The sequence below is a fragment of the Delphinus delphis genome, chromosome 16, assembly GCF_949987515.2.
Source record: "Delphinus delphis chromosome 16, mDelDel1.2, whole genome shotgun sequence".
In the NCBI taxonomy this organism is placed as follows: domain Eukaryota; kingdom Metazoa; phylum Chordata; class Mammalia; order Artiodactyla; family Delphinidae; genus Delphinus; species Delphinus delphis.
In genome coordinates, this window is record NC_082698.1 from 39,151,526 (window position 1) to 39,174,110 (window position 22,585).

General features: G+C 36.0%; 1 protein-coding gene across 1 annotated transcript in view; it reads left to right on the top strand.

Moving 5' to 3' along the window:
• The window catches only part of LOC132439843 (cGMP-dependent protein kinase 1), a 1,104,652-nt gene that overhangs the window by 98,992 nt on the left and 983,075 nt on the right, over window positions 1-22,585 (top strand). The window lies entirely within an intron of this gene.

Here is a 22,585-nt window from a genome sequence, read left to right on the forward strand (position 1 = left end):
AAATTCTAGGAGTTTAATCCAGATTCATCCCTTAAGCAGCATGTGACCATATTGAAATAATCCTCTCTGTACTTTACCTGCTCTACTCCCCGAATTCATGGATGATACCTCCTTTTCCCCTGGCATTAGCTCACTCTTAGAATCCCAGGAGTGGTTCCAGGCTCCACATCTGTTGATCTGCAAATCCTCTTCAATCTATCAGCTTATCACTATCCTGTGTCCCTGTTTGCTACTGCTCTGGTTGAGGACTATTATAACTACTTTTGAAATTTTCCAATTACTCTAGGTCTTTCTGTCTCTAGGCTTATTTCACTTTCATACGTTCTCTACACTACCATAAGCAAGATCTTACTCATAGACAAATATGTTTATGTCATCTCCCTGTTTGATGTTTTCCAGTGCCTTCCCATGGTAAAAAGCCAAACTCCTTCTGGCAGATGACTATACAGTGTAATGAAGAGAGCTGGGTTTTGGAACTTAGCAGATGCGAACTTCAATCTTGATTTTGCCATCTAACTAGCTCAGTAACCTTGGGGAAATTCTCTAAACTTTTCTAGTCATCGTTGCCTCGTTTGTCAAGTAATATAGAATATGTCAAGCATCAATTCCTGTGTCTGGCACCGGGGTGCACCATTGCTTATTGATCTGCTTCTGCTTCCCTGTTAGATTCCCTGCACTCAGCACTCCGTGGCTCTGGCTCAACTTCTTCAAATAGTTGCTTGTCTTTCTGACTCTGTGTTTTCCTCTGACTGGAGTATATACACTGAAATATTACTGCTCTTCATGGTCAATGTAGTTGTTGGCTCTGCTAAGAAGCCTTCTCTGACACCTCCTAACTGGGCTGGATTCTCTTTTCTGAAGTTCCTATAACATCTTCTGGGTCCCTTTATACAAGAACATTGGTCAGACTGTGTTTTGTTCATTCATCCAATTTATTCATTCAGGAAGTACTTATTTTGCATGTATTATGTGCCAGACATTGTTCCAAGTGTTTAGGTTATAGTAGAGACCAAAGGATACAAAATTTCTCTAGTACTTTTATCCTAATGGGGGAGATACACAACAAACAAACAAATACTATGTATAATGTGTATGTGTTGAGTACAGACATATATATATATACATGCACACATTATATATATAGTGTGTGTCTGTGTATATGTGTGTGTGTGTGTGTGTGTGTGTGTGTGTGAGCTATATATAGAGATCAGGTACCGATAAGTGCTATGAAAACCAAAGTGTGGTAAGGGGACAGAGAGTGACATGCAGGATGGGGAAGGATTGGTATATTTTGCACGGTAGTCACGGAAGGACTCTATCAGTTGAACATTAAGCAGAAGCAGAGACATGAATGAGGTGATGATGGGCCATGCTAATATCCGAAGGAAGAACATTTTAGGCAAAAGGAATAAAAATGTGTCAAGCCATGAGATGGGGTTGTGGTTGACATGTTCAAAGAACAGTATGGAACCCAGTGTGACTGGAGTGGGGTAAATGGTCACAGGGGTGCAGGTGAAGGAGTTAGGTAAAGAAAGCAATGACAGAAGAGTTTCAATGGCATTGTAGCCATGGTAAGGGCTTTATATATATAAATATATATATATATTTATATTTATAAATATATATAAATATAAAAATATATTCTTTTTTTGCTTTTAAGCACGGTGGGAATTCCTAGAAGGGTTTGAGCAAAAGAGCAACATGCTTTACCTTAGAGCTTTTTTGCAGCTATGACAAACTCTCTAGTAGCAAAAGGAAGCTGGGATATCAGTTAGGAGGCTATTGAAATAGTTAAGAAGGGGGATAATGATGACTTGGACTAAAGGGGTACAAGTGGAGATGGTAAGAAATGGTCAAATTTAGGAGCTGTTTTAAAAGTTCCGCCAGTAGTATCTGATAATGGGTTGGACTGGAAATTGTATGTGAGCTAAAGTGAAGCGTGAAGGATTCCGAATTTTGGGCCTGAACGACTATAGAACAATGGAGTTTGCCTTTTACAGAAATTAGGAAGACTAGCTGAGGAGCAAGACTGTCAGCAGATGTCTCGTGTTTGCTTATTTATTGTATTAGGGATTCACTAAGTTGCAGTATCACAAAAGCCCTCAGGGCTTTCCTGGTGGCACAGTGGTTGGGAGTCCGCCTGCCGATGCAGGGGACACGGGTTCGTGCCCTGGTCCGGGAAGATCCCACATGCCGCGGAGCGGCTGGGCCCGTGAGCCATGGCCACTGAGCCTGCGCGTCCGGAGCCTGTGCTCCGCAATGGGAGAGGCCACAACAGTGAGAGGCCTGCGTACAGCAAAAATAAAAAAAAAGCCCTCAAAATACAATGGTTCAAATAAAATGTAAGTTTATTTCTCTTTGATGTAATATCCTTGAGGTCAGTGGAGGAAGCTGGGAGCAGCTATACTCCATGTGGTTATTCGGGCATCCAGGTTGCTTCCATCTTGTTGCTCTGCTATCACCCAGGTGTGATCATTATATAGAGAGCTGAAGCTGGGTCCTCACAAGGGACTATTAGGTGTTCCCACGTCTGGGATGGGGGGGACAGGAATGACAGGGCAAGGAGCTTCATCCTCAAGGGGAAGTTACACCCTTCACCTGCTCTCATCCTCTTGTCCAGAATGTAGCTACAAGAAAAGCTAGAAAAAAGTAATCTCTACAAAGGTAGCCATTTGTCTAGTTACAAGTTGGTGAGGGTGGTTCTCTTACTAAGATGAAGGAGGGAGTGAATTTTAGGGGATAGACATTAACATATTTCGCTCTTTCTCAGTAACTTAAGGTCAGGAACTACTTGTGTTCTCTATAACCCCAGTTCTTTAACCATAGTGCCTACACACAGTACATATTCCCTGCATGTTGGCTTCATTAATACCAAACTAGTTATATGGGACAGAAATTATTATATACTGGATGTTGTGTTTCCTCCTAGGAACTTGCTAATTAATTTCATAAATCATTTTTTACATTTCAGACTATATTGTTAATGTGTCTTTATCACTAATGCAGAAAAATATCTTTAAATCAGTGTTTTACATTTATTTATTATCCAGGATGAACAAAGGATGATGAGCTATTATTTATGTTTTTTATTTTTTATTTTATTTATTTATTTTTTTTGCGGTACGCGGGCCTCTCACTGTTGTGGCCTCTCCCGTCGTGGAGCACAGGCTCCGGACGCGCAGGCTCAGCGGCCACGGCTCACGGGCCCTGCTGCTCCACGGCATGTGGGATCCTCCTGGACCGGGGCACGAACCCGTGTCCCCTGCATCGGCAGGCAGACTCTCAACCACTGCGCCACCAGGGAAGCCCATTACTTATGTTTTTTAAAAGACTGTTTACCTCACACATTTGCTTCCAGATAACAATTTCAGAAATCACACTCGGTGGTGTAAGAATGAGTCACTTCCATGTAATAAAATTGCATCTCCTATTCCAAACTGCTTAATTCTCCAGACCTCACATAACATTTCACTTAAGCTACATGCTGCTGCTTCTTCCTGGAACTATTTAGCTTAGGAGTTAGAGAAGATGTATTTGGGTTTAAAGATTTTTTTTTTGATGAAAGAGTTGCAAACCATATAATGTTTAAAATATGTTTTGGAATAAGAAATCTACTCTGAAGATAAAATTTAATAAGAAAACAAGTTGGAGATACAGTGTTTTATAATCAGGCAACTGAGATGACACACAGGAAATATTATGTCTCTTTTGAAAAACTTGAGGTTTAGCTACTAGTATGAAAGAAAAATAGTTCCTATTTCTTTGTAGTATGCCATTTTGAAAATTGGCCCTATCTTCTGTTCAAGATCTGTATGTGTGTATATATTTCTTGTAAGGTCATCCTATTTGTGGAATACCACACACTGTTTTACAAACACGGTCTGTGGGAATGATTGAATTCTTTGGTATTTAGTTGGACATCTCCAAGCCTAGGTCTATGTATCAAATATGTTTTCTTAATTTATTAGCAGAATTTTAGTTCAAAAGATTAAAGGAAGACATGGGTATTGAAGAACCTCTTTAGTCTACCAGACTCTTAGTTCCGTGTAGGCAGAAACCTTGCGAATGTTCCCCAGTGTCTAGCCCTGGGCCAGCACATAGTAAGTGTTTCATTCATTTAGCAAATAATTATTAATGGAATCTTGCTTGCTCCCCAACACCAAAACTTTGCAGTATGTTTTAGGGAATCCATACACATACCCATCCACGTGCAAAAATGTATCACACACACAGACAAATCTGTATCAAATTCCCTTCCATCTAGAATTATCTTCTCATAGAAAATGAAAATGGATAATAAGCTATTAGAGCTTCTGAAAAATTTTAAGAAAATAATTATTAAGCATCTAGAAAAATTTTAAGAAAACAATTATTAAGCATCTAGTTAATTCTGAAAATTATCTACCTGTTTTCCCTCTAGATGAAATTTTTATTTATTTAATATTTAAAATCCTCTGTTGAAATTTAATAAGCCAAAGGTTTAAAAACCTGTTTGCTTGTTTGATCTAACATGGTATTATTTAGACTGTGCAGACTTTCTATTAAGATCCTTAGACATGAGCACTGTGTGTGTGTGTGTGTGTGCGCATGTATGTGTGTGTATACATTTATAAATTTTCAACTCTTTAAAGATGAAAATTTGAAGGGCACTTGGTATATTTAAGATTCCAATAATATTATTAGATGGTAGTAATAGAGACATTCTCAAAACTGTATATAAATCTTCCATCAATGTGGAAGCGTATCCCGTTATGCTCAAGAGATAATTTGTTGAGCTAAACTTTGCCCTAAGGAAAGCAAAAGATATTAGAAACATTTTGAGTAAAAATACTTAGCTTCTCATATCTTATAATGCTTTGCCTGTGACTAAAATGAAACTGAGTTTAATAAACTTTTACCATGAATGACAAATGTCTTTCATCAATTCATCATACCAAATATATTCCTTTTTAAAAACACCCAACCATAAAAACACACAGAATTGCTAAATTCGAAGGAACCTTTAAAAGATAATCAAATATTTCTTGAGGCTTCATTACATGAACTATGTAAGGTCAAGCTTCATGTCCTAAAATATTGGAGAGAATTGAATTTCATAAAATCTGTTACTATTGAGAATATTTCCCCTGTGTTTAAACTAACACAACCTTAACACTCCCTTTTTTAATTACATTATTTTATATTGTTCAAAATGGATAACTTAGGTTCAATTATCCTTGTTTCCAAGACTGAAGAGGACAGAAGAATCTCTCAAGTATGTTTTTGACTTAGGGAGACAGTAATGTATACTAGTCAAGAATAAGCCTTGGGCAAGTTATTTTAATATAACTTTTATTGTTATTATTAAAATAACAAGTTATTTTAATATAACACAATGAATCTGTGTTTCACTCTTTATAAAATGTAACTTAATACCTTCCTCAAAGGGTACTTGTGAGGAAGAACTGAATGTGAAACATTTAGCACTCATTTAAAGACACTGTAAACATTTAAAAAAATAATACTAATTCTTCTTCTTAGCATAGGAAATTCAAATATTTAACTTTCTTTTCATCTTCTTTTTTTTTTTTTTTTCGGTACGAGGGCTTCTCACTGTTGTGGCCTCTCCCGCTGCGGAGCACAGGCTCCTGACGCACAGGCCCAGCGGCCATGGCTCACAGGCCCAGCTGCTCCGCAGCATGTGGGATCTTCCCAGACCAGGGCACGAACCCGTGTCCCCTGCATTGTCAGCTGGACTCTCAACCACTGCGCCACCAGGGAAGCCCTCATCTTCTAATGATGTGCAAATAATCAGAGTTTTAGTACATTAGCCTCAAGAAGCAGGAACTCAGAATTGAAAATGGCAAATGTTTAACAATCAGCTCTGAAAAAGAAGAAGAAAAAGAGATCCCTTGCTTGTAGTCTTTGCAAATTTTCATGGTGTGAATACTCCTATCATCACTAATTTCAGATTACCAACATGATGTCTGAATGCAGAGTTGCTAAATCTGTTAGAGTCCACTCGGCACACCACTAGGTATGCCAGTTCATAAAGAACTGCTTAATCAATCATGTCTATAATTACAGAATTGGAACATGAATTTGACACATTATACTTTTATTAATTATTCATGGATGGTATTTTCCATCAGTGCAGTTCATTGATTATACTTCTGATGTCAGTTCCTTTTAGCTAAGAAATTTCAGATTTTCCTTCAAATTTTACCTTTGAAGTTGTAGCTGACTCAGAAACTGCATTTGCCCTACTTGGGAATAACACATTGGGTGCATTAAGCTTCAGCCGTTCCTCAAAGTAGCATGCTGTGTTACATGTGTGCAATGTTTTTATTTATATATTTTGAGTAATTTTTTTCTTTCAGTGAAGGATAATGTAAAAGGGCTTATGAATTCCCACTCTGTTTTAACCTGTAACCAGCTGTTTCTTTATCAACTTACCAGTAATGCTTCAGAGAAAATATGCATTTTGTAGAATAGGCAATTTCTGGAATTAAAAACAAGAAAACATCAATGATGTAATAGCAAATACACTTGGTCCCTTAGGCCGGAGTCAGCATGGTACCATAATGTAGATTGTCTCATTTAACTCTTTAATTCATGCAATATTAGATATAGATTCAAAATTTCTTTAATAGGTTTTCTTCATACTGCTATATATCAGTTTCTACCGATAAATCTATATCATGGGTTCTTTTGATATAATAGTTGCCACTTATTTCCACTGAACAGAATTTTATACTTTCTCTTCAATTTGTTTTCATTCTTGGATTATCAAAACATCTGCTGTCATATTCATTCAAATATGATCATTTGCACCCAAAAGGTAGAAATCATGAAACCTCATTCAAATCCTTTTCCATCCCTTAAGGCCAGAGCTCATGCCATTTTCTCCATCAAACTTTTGGGATTTTTTTTTTTTTAAGTAATTTCTTCCTTCACAGATTTTCTACTTCTCCATGGCAAATATCACTATATTCTAGTTCATTGGGTCTCAAAGTGTGATCTCTGAACCAGCAACATCAGCATCACTGGAGAACTTGTTCGAGATGAAAATTCTCAGGGCCCAACCCAGACGTACTGCATCAGAAAGTCTAGGCATAACTCCCAGCAGTCTGTGCTTTAACAAGTCCTCTGAGTGACCCTGATTTTGAGTGACTGGTGGTATAATTTGGCTTCCTATTTAGTTGTGTGCTCCATGATAACCAGGATTTATGAGTAATTATATCTTTTAAATAGTAGGTACCCAATAAATATTTGCTGATTAAACTGATAAGTCAATGAATAAAAGGACAATTTAAGAAACACAAGCTAATTAACTGGAGGAATAAAGGACAAGATATTTTATTTGAAAGGCTATCATTCGAAGGAGAAATGAGATATGTCCTTTAAACATCCATGGGCTGGTATTAGGGTAAATGAACACAAATTAGGAGGGCTTATTAGGGTTAGGTTATTTTGATTACCTCATTAATGAACTCATTCAGTCCTAACAATAATTCTGTGGAGTAGGTATTATACTCATTTCACTGATGAAAAAATGAGGCTTAGTGTATCTATGTCTCGAACTCTATCAGGATTATATATTCAGGCAGGTTTCAAACCTAGTTATCTCTGCCTCACTTTCCCCATCATGTCCAGAGAGTCAAATTTCAACTCTAGGTTGGTTCAGTCAATGTTTTCAATGACTGTTAACGGTATGTAAATATGAGCCAGGCACATGATAGGTGTTTAGCATTTAACAATGAGCAGCAAGTGTCCTTATCTGTAAAATGTGGAAACTAAAAGTACCTAGTACTTCTTAGGGCTGTTGTGATGATTAAATATGATAGACATCAATCATTAAAGAAGGCAAAATAATAAATTGTGAAAAGTGCAAAGACGGAGAGAAAGAAAAGCATCAGGTAGAGATACCTGATATAGACTGAGTGGCAGGGGAAATTGCTCTAAAGCAGTGACATTGATGCTGATCCAGAGTGACAAGTATCCTTTGGCTCGATGACAAACCAAGGGAAGAGCACTTTAGACATAAGACCTGTGTGTGCAAAACCATAAGTGTCAGGAGCTGACACTCTGGAATGGAGTAAGACCTCTGTCACTACAAGTTTTTAAGTGCATCATTCTGAAAATAGTATTTGGAGTATGATGGAGATGAAACAGCCACAGAAGAGCAGTGTTACACTGCATGGACTATCAGTTTCCATCCAATCCTACATATTTGTGTTTTCCACATAAGTCTATAAAATATCATTGATATAACAGTAAAGCAAAGTATATATAAATGTACAACTAGGAGTAAAAGCTTGTAGTAAGTATGACATCAAATAAGTATTTTTTTAAGAGTGAAAACTAAAAAAACTTAAAATCTGAAGAATTTAGAATTTGATTATTAGTAAACTTGAATTCAGTACAATATCCTCTAGTTTTTTTCCCTAGCACTCTCTAAGGCTAACTGAGGATGCCAGATGGCTTGGGGCACTTTTGTTCATAATTAATGTGTTGAACTATTCCCTAACTGGATTATAGTGGCCTTTATAGAAAATCTCAGATTAGATTCCTTCCCGGTTATACTTATCATTTGATATACAGTCTACAATTAAGATAGGTTGGAAATGGGGTGGTTTGAATCACTAAGTAAAATGGATGGATTTTAAATGAAATTAAATTGTGGTAAAAATCTTACGTTATTTCTAAGTAGCTCTTTGGAAGATATTACCAAGTAGAAATGTAAATATTTCAATTTAATTGGATTTTCCTGTTAACAAACTTTACTTATTCCTTACTTCACTATAAGACTAGAAAATGGAGGCTGCTAGTTGCTGTATTATGAAGACTCTAAGCCTCTCAATGATCACGTCATATCATCTTTTGTTTTCCTGGAACTAATACAAAACCCAACAATAATTAGCACCAGTGATATTTGTTGAATGAGTGAGTGAATGAAGTAGAGATGAACATATCCAGCAAGTAATTGTGAGTGGTATTAAAGTAACATAAAGAATATATTTAATTTTTAATCAGAAATCTTAGGACTGATATTAATTTTATATATATATATATGTTAGGTATCCCATAGCTGTATTGTTCATAACTATCAAAAGTGTAGTATATAAAAAAAGAATCTTAAGAAGCTAATATGGCTACATTGCTTTAACACATCAGTTTAAAGTCATTGCTGGGGACTTCCCTAGTGGTCTGGTGGTTAAGACTCCGTGCTTCCACTGCAGGGGGTGCAGGTTCGATCCCTGCTTGGGGAACTAAGATCCCACATGCCGTGCGGCCAAAAAAAAAAGAAAAAGTCATTTCTGTTTGCAGCATTATTGAGACGTAGTGTAGTTTGGATTCACATAAAATAAAAAGGCCAGCGAAGACAATTATTGTGAGAAAGCAACTCTCAAATGTCTTTTTCTACCATACATCCATAGTTAACAGAAGGGAAAAATGTCTCTGTGTAGATATAATTTGGGGTGGTTTTTTAAAAAGATAGGCTTACATATTAAAAATTGCATATAACCTTTAACCTATAATTGCAAATTATAGTAATATGTAATATAAATCTTAGGAGTAAGCTCTAAGAAATATTTCTATTTAAAGGAGAAACAATGCAATTGACAGATTATAAATCTATAATATGCCTCACATAATAGATACAGTAAAAAATACATATTTGGTATTAAATACAAATATTTTTAATCCTTACTCCTTCTGTTTTCAATGTGATTATGCTGTGGAGGAATTTGTGTCTTCATGCATATCTATGTATCAGTATTCTTTATAAAATATAAATTTGGTAGAGTGAGAATTAATTGAAGAAAAAATGAAAGGGTAATAGATATGATATTCTTCTATAAGGTAGACAGCTTTTAATGTAGTTGTTTATGATCTGATATATAGAAAAGAAATGCCTTACACACATACCTTCTACCAAGCAATATAACTTTTTTTTTATTACGTAAGTTTCAGGTGTATAACATTTTAATTCACCATCTGTATTACACAAAGTAATCACCCCCCAAAAGTCTAGTTACCATCCATCACCATACGGTTGAACCCCTCAACCCCTTTTGTCTACCCCTCAACCCTCTTCCCCTCTGGTAACCACCAATGTGCTCTCTGTATCTATGAGTTTTTGTTTTGTTTGTTTATTTGTTTTGTTTTTTAATGTTCCACATATGAGTAAAATCATAGGATGTCTTTTTCCTGCTGCCTTATTTCACTTAGCATAATACCCTGCACATTCATCCATGTTGTCACAGATGATGAGATTTCATTCTTTTTTATGGCCAATATTCCATTGTGTGTGTGTATATACATGTATATATGCATATATATTCATATATATGTACATATTTGTATATATATATATACACATATACATACTGCATCTTCTATATCTATTCATCCATCAATGGACATTTATTTCCATATCTTGGCTATTGTAAGTTATGCTGCAATGAACTTAGGGGTGCATATATCTTTTTGAATCAGTGTTTTTATTTTCCTTGGATAAATACCCAGAAGTGGGATTGCTGGATCATATGGTAGTTCTATTCCTAATTTTCTGAGGAATCTTCATACTGTTTTCCATAATGGCCACACCAATTTGCATTCCCACCAACAGTGTATGAGGGTTCCCTTTTCTCCACATCCTTTCTAACACTTGCTATTTCTTGTCTTTGTGATAATAGCCGTTCTAACTGTTATAAGGTAATATCTCATATTGGTTTTGATTTGCATTTCCCTAGTAATTAGTGATGTTGAACATCTTTTCATGTGCCTGTTGGCCATCTGTATGTCCTCTGTGAAAAATGTCTATTCAGATCCTCTGCCCAGTTTTTAATTGGATTGCTTGTTTTTTTTTTGTGTGTGTGTATAACATTTTGATATACAGTGTTAGTACACTAGACTGACTAAGAGAGCCTGATGCAGTCAAATGAAAGTCACTGATGGCCTCTCCATTTTTATATTGTTGAAATGTATTTTTTATTACGTATGAGCAAATGTATCTTGATATTTCTATAAAACACTCAGAAGCTTTACTGTAGCTACATGAGCTACCAATGACTTGCGTTTAAAAGTGTCAAATTTCAGTCACCTAGGGGTTATGAATATGTAAATTGGTGTTTAGAATTTTACTGTGAATTCTAAGAGTGAGGTTACTATTATCAAAAAATATGTTAAAAAGTAAATTCTTTGGACTCTACAAAATATGTACTAGTTGTATTCAATATCTGTTTCAAGACTAGCCAAGAAGATGACCTATCCTACATCCAATATTTTGCTCTCTTAAAAAGAAGTTTTTTGAATAGAGAATGTATAATGGCCAAATTTAATATATATATAATATACTGGAATATATAATAGCCAAATAAAATTTAAATGAAGATAAAAGTTATGATTTAGGTAAGGTTATAGAACAATGGGGTTTATATATGATAGTTCATTCTCAGCTATATCCATTCAAAATATTCACCTAAATAATCTTTTTCATACTTTCTTGTACTTTTAGATATGACAGAATATGACTGTTGGGGAGGATTAATAGTCTGAATCACAGAACTAGTGAAAGGTTGAAAGTCTTACTTTTGATTTTACTCAACGTGCCAACTGTGAGATAATAGACTGGTCTTTCTTCTTGAATCTGCTTCCTTCCCTAGGAGTTACAAACTATAGTAGACTGACTTGCTTATCCTTCAGTGCTCTAATCCCACAGACACATGGTGCCCAGTAGTGGTCTGGATGTCCCTTTTGGTCTTTACTCTTTGGAAAATGTTCTTCCACACTGGAATTTTCTTGGGCCCTCTCCTTACCTCTAAATGTGCTTATCCGAATGCTAGGATAGTAGTAAAAACTCATTCTCTTGAGTTTGCCCCAAATTCAGATCCTTGCTCTGCCCATTATTAGCTATGTGATCTTGAGTAGATTACTTAACTTTTCTGAGCATCTGTTTATTTATTTGTGAAATGAGGGTAATAATAGTCCTTACTTAATACTAACAGTCCCTGCTATGAAATCATTTCATGTAAATGGCCTGGCATGTAGGCAGCCTTTCGTAAATGTTCTTCTTCTTCTACCATTTTGTCTCATCCCTCAGAACTCTGGAGCTGGCCATATATCTGTTCTTTTAATTTACTTCAAATGAAGATAATAATAATTGACAAGGTCTTAATGTGTTATAATCTTCCTGCTGCCCCATGGCATTTGAGTGAGGACTTTCGAAGATTTAACGCATAGGAACAAATACTGCAGGAATTTTCAATGCCACTCACAGACTCGCTCTGAGGGGACATTTATGAGAGGGGTGGATTCTGTCAGAATTCTTCAGATCACCCTGTGGAGGTTTATTCTCTGTACATGTAAGGGCAACTTGGTTGATTCTGTCACTTGTGCCTGTTGTCTGATTCCTTTTTACTTCTAACCTCAGGACTGGCCTCAAGGCAAAAATAGTTAAGTAGACTTGGTTTACCTTTGCTCTCTGCCTCCCTCCCTTTGAATATACTTTTCCCATATACTAGTATCCCAGAGATCCCCATCTTTGAACTTTAAAGACAGCTGATATATAAGATATACATCATATTTAGTAGACAAAGAAACCCAGTTAACATATATGGCAATTTCAGTATGATAGTCTAGCATGTAATTTCAATCTAGTTAAACCTAATGACTGGGTGTGCTTTTTTAGTAAACAGGAACCCAAGTAAAATGTGTGAATTTCCCCCTATCTGCTCATCGTGCTTAGACCCCTATTAAGATGAGTCTGCATGATTTCAGAATAAGTAGGTCTGTACATAGACACAGCTGCCACAGCAAAATCCGCCATTTCTCATTAGGGGTCTTTCTCTGGCAGCGACAGTGCTCCCAGACAAACTTTACTTCTATTCTTGTTGTAAATAGCTCATTCCCATATTTAAATAGAGATTGGGGGAAGGCGAAGGTTTTAGTCTGCCTTTTTCTCAGAATTTAAGGAAGATTGTTTTAGGAGTTCTTAATTTAAGGCAGATTACTTTATGGAAGTACTCGAAAACGAGTAAAAATGAACTCTCTGGAACTCTGATTTCTTTGACACATCTCCTGTATTATTTTGTATATAAATTCTCATTTAAACGTTTATAACATTTTTATGTTATTTAAAGTATGATTCTTATCAATGATGGCATTTATTACTTTGGATCAGGGGACACAGTACAGACTATACTGAGGAGAAGACAGGGATGCTGAGAGAAATAAGTCTCATCCCAATTCATTGCAAAAAACAACAACAAAGTCTTCCTGTTCTGTTTCTAGAAAGAACACTTTGCAAATAAAACTGTGATTATTGCATAGAATATTTTTAAAGGAAATTTTGTAATAATGGTTTCTAGGGAGTTTTTTTATTTTAGGTGAGGGACAGAAAGCTGTTCTTAGAATATAAAAATAGGACTGCACTTAATAATGCTTATCTTGTACCAGGCATTCTGTTCTCAGCAGACATATATATTATCTAATTTAACCTTCACAGCAGCCCTAAAAGAGGGAGGTTCTATTATACCTATTTTACAAGTGAGAAAATTGAGGCTTAGGTTAACTTGCTCACCACTGTGTATCTGTTAAAGGTTCGTAAAAAGGAGTTTAGCACAGGTCTACATGACGAGGGAGTCTGTGTACTTGACCCCTGCATGATATTGCCTCTTGGAGGTATCTTACATATATATAAAGATTGGATTGCAACAGTTTTGTCTGTCTACTAAATAATAAAATTTAAATTTTTACTGAAAAACGATTTTGATGTAGCCTTATCCATAGTTGGAACAATACCCTTTGTGAAATCCCATTTTGTTGTGAGGCTTCTAATTCCCATGACTGTACACAGTCATCTTTTTTTTTTTTCCCCAAAGCATTATTTTAATTATGCAGACACCAACAGAATATAACATATCTCTTGTATAGAACACAAATCCTTTAAGCTGGCTACAAAAAAAAGTTCTTCTCTTTCAAACTAATGGTGTTTCAGGTCATGCTTTTTTGGTATTAAAAACTCTGCGATAAAGAATGAGAATTCTGCTATGCAATTGTTTCTTTTAAAATCAAAGTACTTTCTTGATATTTCACACTTACTTTAGCTCTATCAAGAAATGTAAAATATGCCTGAGAATAAATTTAGTTGGTTGTAAGGATTTCATTTCAAAATCTCCAAGGGCCAACAAGTTTCTCTGTTTCAGAACAGCTGTAGTGGTGACCATTTCACTCCATTCATAGTCCTTTAGCAATGGGTCTCTGTTAGACATTTAGGCCAGGTCTCTTTGTGGCCAGCAAGACAGATGCAAGCCCTCTCACCATAGTTTGGGGCTTCCTGTTACCAATGTTTATAACTGATAGCATGTCATAGGGGAGAGAGTGATTCATTGGACCCAGCTTGGCTAGAAGTGTGTGCATTCAGTTACCCAGTGGCTTCTAGCAGATAACATAGGACTAGACAGGCAGTGGGTCTTAGCCAGGATTTCCACAAACACATCAAAGAACAGATTTGCATGCAACATCCAGCAAGACCACCAGGTCTAGAGTCTGCGAGGTGCAAAGTCAGCATGTGCAGCAATTTTGAAGTGCAGGGGACATCACTGTGCTTGATTTTCAGCAGCCCTCAAGGAGCACTAAATTTATTCTTAGCCAGATGCCCTTTATTCTTGGCTTTATCTTATCCTTCCTCCTGGAAATGGGAAGCTCTGGGAATAGAGGGTTGAACATAAGCCAAATGCCTATAGAATTATAAAAAAGTAGAAGAGCAACAGTTCTGCTGATTGTGGAGGTATTTTGTATTGATCAAGAAGAGTGACATTTGTAAACTACTTTATAAGATATAATCTGGTAATGAGAAAAGATGAATAACCTTTGCTCTGGTCTTTTTTCACCCTTAAATTGTTGCTAGTTGTGTAATGAACTTTTTTGGTAGAAATATTCAAAGTATTATTAAAAAATAAAACAACAACAACAACAATTATCCTGCTTCATAAGTAATGATGATGCCACACAAAACCTGCAAGCTCTAGCACAGTGTGCGGTTAATGTTGGGCTGTGGGAAAGCAGAGACTGTGCATAAAGGAATTCATTACTGAGTGGAATGAATCATTTTGCTTTTCCTGAATAAGCTGTTCTATATTAAACTTTGGAGTTCCAAGGCTTACAAATTAGCTAGTACTCTGGATCTCACCCCTCAAGTCCCCATGGAGCTCACCTTAAGCATTCTTCTTCCTGTTAGGCACGAGTTCTGAGTATCTGGCGCCATTTTGCATTATATAATAGCTACCATTTATTGTGCATGATTACATTTGATCCTGTGAGAACCTTTGAGATAGGTCGTGTTATTATTTGTGTTTTATAAGTGAGTAAACTTCAATCAAGAGAGGTAAAGCTGAGATGACTCAAGATCTTGAAGCCTGGACGTATCAAGAAAAGCCAGGGACTGATTCACTTTGTTGTAAAGCAGAAACTAACATACTGTTGTAAAGCAGAAACTAACATACCATTGTAAAGCAATTATACTCCAATAAAGATGTTTAAAAAAAAAAAAAAAAGGTAAGCCAGGGACACTGACATTCCAAAGTCTTGTTTCCCCATTTGCCCATATCTATATATTAATCTAACAACATGCCTTTTACAGATGTATAAATATACACACACGTTCTTAATCTGAAAAATATGTTTTAGTCTCTCTTTACTGTTCTGATACTAATTCTAGCTGTGTTTTCCTTGTCTACGTAATTTACTAGTGTAGGGATACCAGACTCATAGCTTGGATTTCACAGTGTGTTTATTCCTTGTCCTTGGCAGACATAGCTAATCAATCATAGCAATCCTCTCTGAGCCAGGTTCAGTCTCCTTGTCTCTTCAGCCCATCTCTCTAGACAGGCATGGCCAATAGATTGGTACTGGATCCCAAGTTAAATCTCTTTGTCATTCCTGTACCATATATTTTTGTCTCAATCATGTCCTCTAGTCCAGGCACACACAGCATGTACCTCAATCTCCCCTCAGATATCCATCTCTTATGACACCTTTATTTCCAAAGACCAATAGTATTTGTGAACAAGCCTGTTTCATGGTGCTTTGGATTCTTTCCATCAAAATTCCATTTTTTAAAATTTAACATTCATAAGGTAAAAGTGATTTATCTATAGTCTTTCTCCAAAACCTTTTCTTGATGGACCACTGCTCATAGACAATGTTATATCTTAACTGTTATTATTGAACAATTTGGTCTCACCAGATTTGAGAAATTTTATCTGAATTTTGTGACTTTCGTTTCTTTTTTCTCCTTTAAGTAAAATATTTAGTAAATTCATACACTAATAAGAATCACCGTATTTTCTTATTAAACATTTCTGAAGTTTATATATCTTTATCCTGCTGTAGCCATGGTAATTTAGACAAAAATGAGCAAGTGGGAAGTTAACCTGTACAACTCGTAATTGCCTTACATGTCATGCCATTTAGTAGTGACTGGGGTGAAACTAATGAGGAGTTTCCTGTTTTTATTTTAAGATGATTACCTAGATCAAAAAAATTCATCAGGTTGTGTTTTTATTTTTATATTTTACTCCTTTAAATATAATCTAATTAGGCAGTATCACTTAGCTAATTCCATAGAGTTCTTAATTGTAATTTGTGCAACTCTGTGGCCAGTCTTTTTTGAAAGTTCACAGTGAAGAAGTGTTGTTTGCTGCTTACCTCACCGAGGTCAAGAGACTGATGTTATTAGGTTTGCCACTCTTCAGATACAGAAATGCAGCTCTGGCAACTCTCTGCCAGGAGGTGCAGGAGAGAGGCCAATGGATCCCTCAGTGTCTAGAGACTGCCAGTCCCTTGCTTTTAGCATTCAGATTGCTGACTTTACAATCAATTTTACAAAATCCTAAAATTGATTCGGATAATGATGACACCACATCATCAAGTGGGGATTTGACAAATATCCTGCTTGTTTTATCAGTATGGACACTGTCCATACAGAGTAGCTGTATAGAGAATATACAGGAGAATAGCTACATCTGCAAACATTGAGTCCTGGCTCTGTCATTGTACAAACAGCATGACCTTGAAAAAGTTACTTAACCTCTCAAGGCTTTTTCTCTTCTGTCAAATGGGACAATAACAACATCAACCTCAATGGAATATTGTGAGAGTTAAATAAGACAGTTTAAAGGAAGCATTTATAAGAGCGTGTGGTGAATATTAAGTCTGTAATAAGATAATTATCTTCAAGTTCAGGCCAATATTTTCATTTTGTAGCCTGACTTTACTTACATTCTGTCATTCTATTCATAAAGTAACAGCAAGACGAAATATATTGTACATTACCGCATTTAAACTGACATGGATTGATGTTTATTTTACCTTGATGATTGATTGTAAAACTTTTAATTTATAAGAGAAATATATGTTCGTTTTAGAATATATGTTAGCAAAAGGATGAGAATTAAAATCTATCTTAATCCTATGAGCCAGAAGAAGCCATTATTAACTGTTTTAGTCTATAACTTTTGAGTCTCATCCTGCGTATGTATAAGTATATATGTACACTCTGTAAAAGATGGGATTATACTGTTCATGATGATTTGGAACTGTTAAAGGGTAAACTGAAGCAATTAAAATGTACAAGATTTTATTTGAGCAAACATCTATTCAATTTGGACAGCACCAAAACAAAAGTGGTTAGGAGCAGTTGTGCCCGCGGGAGCTGGGGGAAAGCTTTTTATAGAAGGCACGGAAGCAAAGCAAAGGAATTGTTTGATTGGCTAAAGCTTAAGCTGTTGCCTTATTTGGGAAAGTCTGGTTGGCTTTTTGTGATTGGCGGTCTTAAGTTTTGTTTTCTCAGATTCCAGTGCATTGACTCTGCCTTAGATTTCGTTTTTGTTTATGTAGGCTGCCAAGGCATTAGAGCCACCCAGTCCAATGGTCTCCATGTTTAATTACCTGAACATAACCATAAATATATGGTGAACATCTTCCCAAGTCTTTAAATATTATTTTACACCACAATTATTGCATAATATTCTGTAGTGTAAATATAATGGCATTTATTTAAGTAATTTTATACTGTTGGGCATTTGAATTATTTCTCTTTTTATCTGTTTTTCTCTCTCATACTCACAATTACAAGCTACTCTGCAATGAGTACTTCTTATGCTTATATCATTGTGCGCATTTAAATCATTTCCTTAGAATTAATTCCTAAAAATAGAATTATTTGATCAAAGAGTATGTGAATTTTAATGTCTTACTTAAGAATGATTTTTTTAAAGGGTAATATGTTCATGGAATACCAAAATTTAAAAAAAAAAACCTACAAAAAGGTAGATAGAGGTAAAATTGTTTCTCTCAGTATAGTCATCAGTTCACTCATTTCCAATCCATCTACCTCGTTCTCTACCTGCTTCCTCACCAGTAATTCTTTTTCTACCCTTCAGTTTTGTTTTTTTTTTAACAGTATATTCAAACAATATAAACCTACACTGTCTACCTATCCCTATCACAGAAATGGACACATATAAGATACATGTACTGCTTTCTTCTCTCAAAGGCATATCTCATTCTTATTTATACCTGCATACAATTCTACTGATTGGCAGGATGGTTGGTTTTATCTTTTACTATATAAGGAATACTGTAATAATTATAACAACGTACATACATTATTTGCACTTTTTGAGTGTATCTGTTGAATAAAATTCCTGGAAGTGGAATTGCTGAGCAAAAAATATATAATTTATAATTTGCTAAGTATTGCCTGCCTTAGAGATTTGGCCAGTTTACACTGTCATCAGCAGTGAATGGGTGTCCCTTCTCCCCTCCAGGCTTGCCAAAAGAGGGTGTTAATCAAACTATTGGATTTTTGTGTAGTAGATGAAAAATGCTACCTTCAAAGTAGATGTAATTTGTATTTCACTTAGCACAAGTAAGATTGAGCACCTTATTCATAGAAGCCATTTGCATTTGTTGTTTCGTTTTAAAGTATTTTCTGGGTACTGATCAAAACCTTTACAAATGTGAATAGTTTTTACCTCCTCCTCTCTAATCTTCATGATTCAAATTATGTTCTTTTGTATAATTGTATTGTTCCCCAGTTGCTTGCCTTTACTGAGAATTTTCTCATTAAGCATAAAGAAAATTTTGTTAGGTGACTATGCATGTAGTCCTATGTTGTGTCCTATCAAGTGTTTTGTGTTTGGTTTTTTTGTTTGTTTTTTATCAAGAAAGACTGTTGAATTTTATTAGATACCTTTCAGTAGCTTGTAAAATGATCAAATTATTTTCCATTTATATGATTATATTATTAATTTCCTAATATTGAATAATTCTTGATATTTTAATGCTGCTGAATTCTGTTTCCTAATATATATATATATATTTTAGGATTTTTGTGTAGATTGTCTTAAGTGAGATTGGGCTCTAGTTCCATGTGTGTAAGTATGAACAATGTTATGTGAACTTCACGAAAATGATTTGGAAGACTTCCTTCTTTCTCTGTGCTCTCAAACACTAAATAGACTTCAGTTGTTTATTCTTTGAAGATTTTTTAGAAATCTGTGAAAAATTTTGGCCTAGTCCTTTTTTCTGATGGTAGCTGTTAGGTAACTTACCTTCCATCTTTTGCGGAACATCATGTGTTTTCATTTTCTATTTCTTTGTGTCACTTTTGTAAAATTACATATGCATATTTTGCTTGGTAGCCTGAATAATTCTTTTTGTACCTTTAAATTTGAATAACATTAAGAATATGTCTCAGTGAGAACTATTTTTATATGTAAATCAAGACTTTTTCTTATTTCAACATTTTTTTCCTTGAGTTCTATTCTTACCTACTTGTATTTTAGTGGTTTGCTTTCAGGAAGAAGGAAATTATACCTATATAAGATCTTCTTTGTCTGTCTTTTATGTATATAATTTTGTCTCTTATCCTTCCTAATTCCTTTTTTTTTTCTGTTTCATTTTCTTTATTTTCCTCCCGAATTTAGTCCTCTATTTCCCTTAGTGTGTCTTCTACAATTTCTGTTTTCTCTTTGGCTCCTTCTAATTATTTCTTCCTTTCTTGGATAGCTTTGCTTTATCCTTATAATTCTTTCATGAATTCTGCCAGATCACATTTCGTCTTCTCCTTGTGTCTTACCACATCACTTCTGAGGTCTTGTGTTTCTGCTTTGGGCAGCCCATGTATCAGGATGGAACAGGAGTTGGGGGTGGGGGAGGATTGGGAGAGTAGGGTGGGGGAAGAGTCCAGGATATTTTTTCCATCTTTCTAATTTCATAACATAGAGGTTCTCTTATATTATATATGGAGACTGTTTTCTACAAATGTGCCCCCTCTGTGTGATTTTGTGTGTATATCCTTACCTCTTCTACTTCTATGAATAATTATTTCCATTAATCAGCCTTATTTCTGCATCTTGGGGTATGCGCCTCACCTTCAGAAAGCATTATCACTTTCTGAGATCTCTTGGTCCTAGACCCACTTGCCACTGCAGTCTCTCTGTGCTTGTTTTCACTTTCTTCCATGGCACCCTTTCCTGATTGCAGTCTTTACACAAATTTTAAAGTCTTCAGATTATACCGGTTTCCTACTTTTGCTAAAAATGAGTCTTACAGGACATTCATTTTTCATTGTCCTTGTTGCTTTTAGATGCATTCCAGGAGGAGACAAGGAAGATTCTGATTTAGAGAGCCATGTTTATTATACTAGAAATCCAAATTGATATTTTCCTAGTTATTTAATCAGAATTGCCTTGAAAAAATATTGTTATATATGATGAGTTTAGTGTGAATCATAAGTTCATTTGAAAAATCAGTATTTTATTTATTTATTTGGCTGCATTGGGTCTTTGTTGTTGCCCATGGGCTTTCTCTAGTTGCAGTGAGCAGGGGCTGCTCTTTGTTTCGTGTGTGGGATTCTCGTTGTGGTGGCTTTTCTTGTTGCGGAGCACAGGCTCTAGGCATGCGGGTTTCGGTAGTTGTGGCACACAGGCTTCGGTAGCTGTGGCTCTCAGGCTGTAGAGTGCAGGCTCAGTAGTTGTGGCATACAGTCTTAGTTGCTCCATGGGCACGTGGGATCTTCCTGGACCAGGGCTTGAACTCCTGTCCCCTGCATTGGCAGGCGGATTCTTAACCACTGTACCACCAGGGAAGCCCCCCCTGCCAAATCAATATTTTTGAAGTTAATTGCAAAAGTTCTATCAAGGAAAGCCCCCCTTTTTACTGGAAATATGTAAAAGGAACTTTTAAAATAGGATCTGGGACTTCTCTGGTGGCACAGTGGTTAAGAATCCACCTGCCAATTCAGGGGACATGGGTTCAGTCCCTTGTCCGGGAAGATCCCACATGCCACAGAGCAACTAAGCCTGTGCGCCACAACTACTAAGCCTGTGCTCTAGAGCCTGCGAGCCACAACTACTGAAGCCTGCGTGCCTAGATCCCACGCTCTGCAACAAGAGAAGCCACCGCAATGAGAAGCCTACACACTGCAACAGAGAGTAGCGCCCGCTCGCCACAACCAGAGAAAGCCCACGCGCAGCAACAAAGACCCAAAACAGCAAAATAAACAAACAAACAAACAAAATATACAGCTACCTTAAATCTTGCAGTTGCGTTCCCGGGCCTTTATCCCAGAAAAATGAAGACTAAAATAGGATCCACATCTAAATAAGGGCAATGGATTAAATAAGTTCCATTTAATTTTAAAATCTTGGCCATTCTTTCCTTGAGAATAGAATAACTGGAAGAAAATATAATTATAGTACCAAAAGAACAATGTTGAAACTTTAAGAATTCATAAAAATAGACTAGAATTATTTGCAAGTTGACATTTCCTTCTTAGGTTGGTTTCCCTCAGACATTGAAATTTTATAGTATCTTTGCTCAAGAACTTCAGTGTAGTCCGAGGTTTGTCATAACACCTGAAGACTTGAGTATGCTTCACTGCGTTTGGCTACTAAGTGAATAGCTTGGGCAAAACAAGTTTAAATTATTTAGATAGAAAGTAGAATAATTTATTGTCATATCTCAAAGGGTCTAAGTGTTGGCCTAGTTTTCACCACATAAATTATCCATCTTGTGAATTCCTTTTTACAGTTATATAGACCTTTACTGCTTCTCAGATAACAAGGCTATGGTGTCTAAATATCCTAGTTGTGTATAGCGTTTAGAGTGAACAATGGGAATTTTCTCCTTTCTGTGAAAATACGATTTCTTTTAAAGTGTTTGAGAGCCACTAGAATGGTGAAAACTACCGGAAGTTAGTTAGATCTTATTTTGGCTTCTTGAATACATTTGACCTATGAAACAAAAGTTATTCTGCTGGTAAAAAAGGAGATGATGTAATTAAGCTTTCATTTGTTTCATGGTCCTTACTGATGCAGTGCTCTTCTTGCTTGTCTTCTGTGGCTCCCAAGTTTAGTACAATGTGAATGGGAAATTAGGAGTATAGAATTTTCCGAGTTGATTTAGTCTGAGGCTCTAAAGACTTAATGCCATTTTCTCCCACCCTATGATAAACACTGAAGAGGAAATGCAGGGCTAACTGAGCCAGCTGTGTTTATTCAGTACTGGTGGCCCTCAGTCTTGTCTCTAT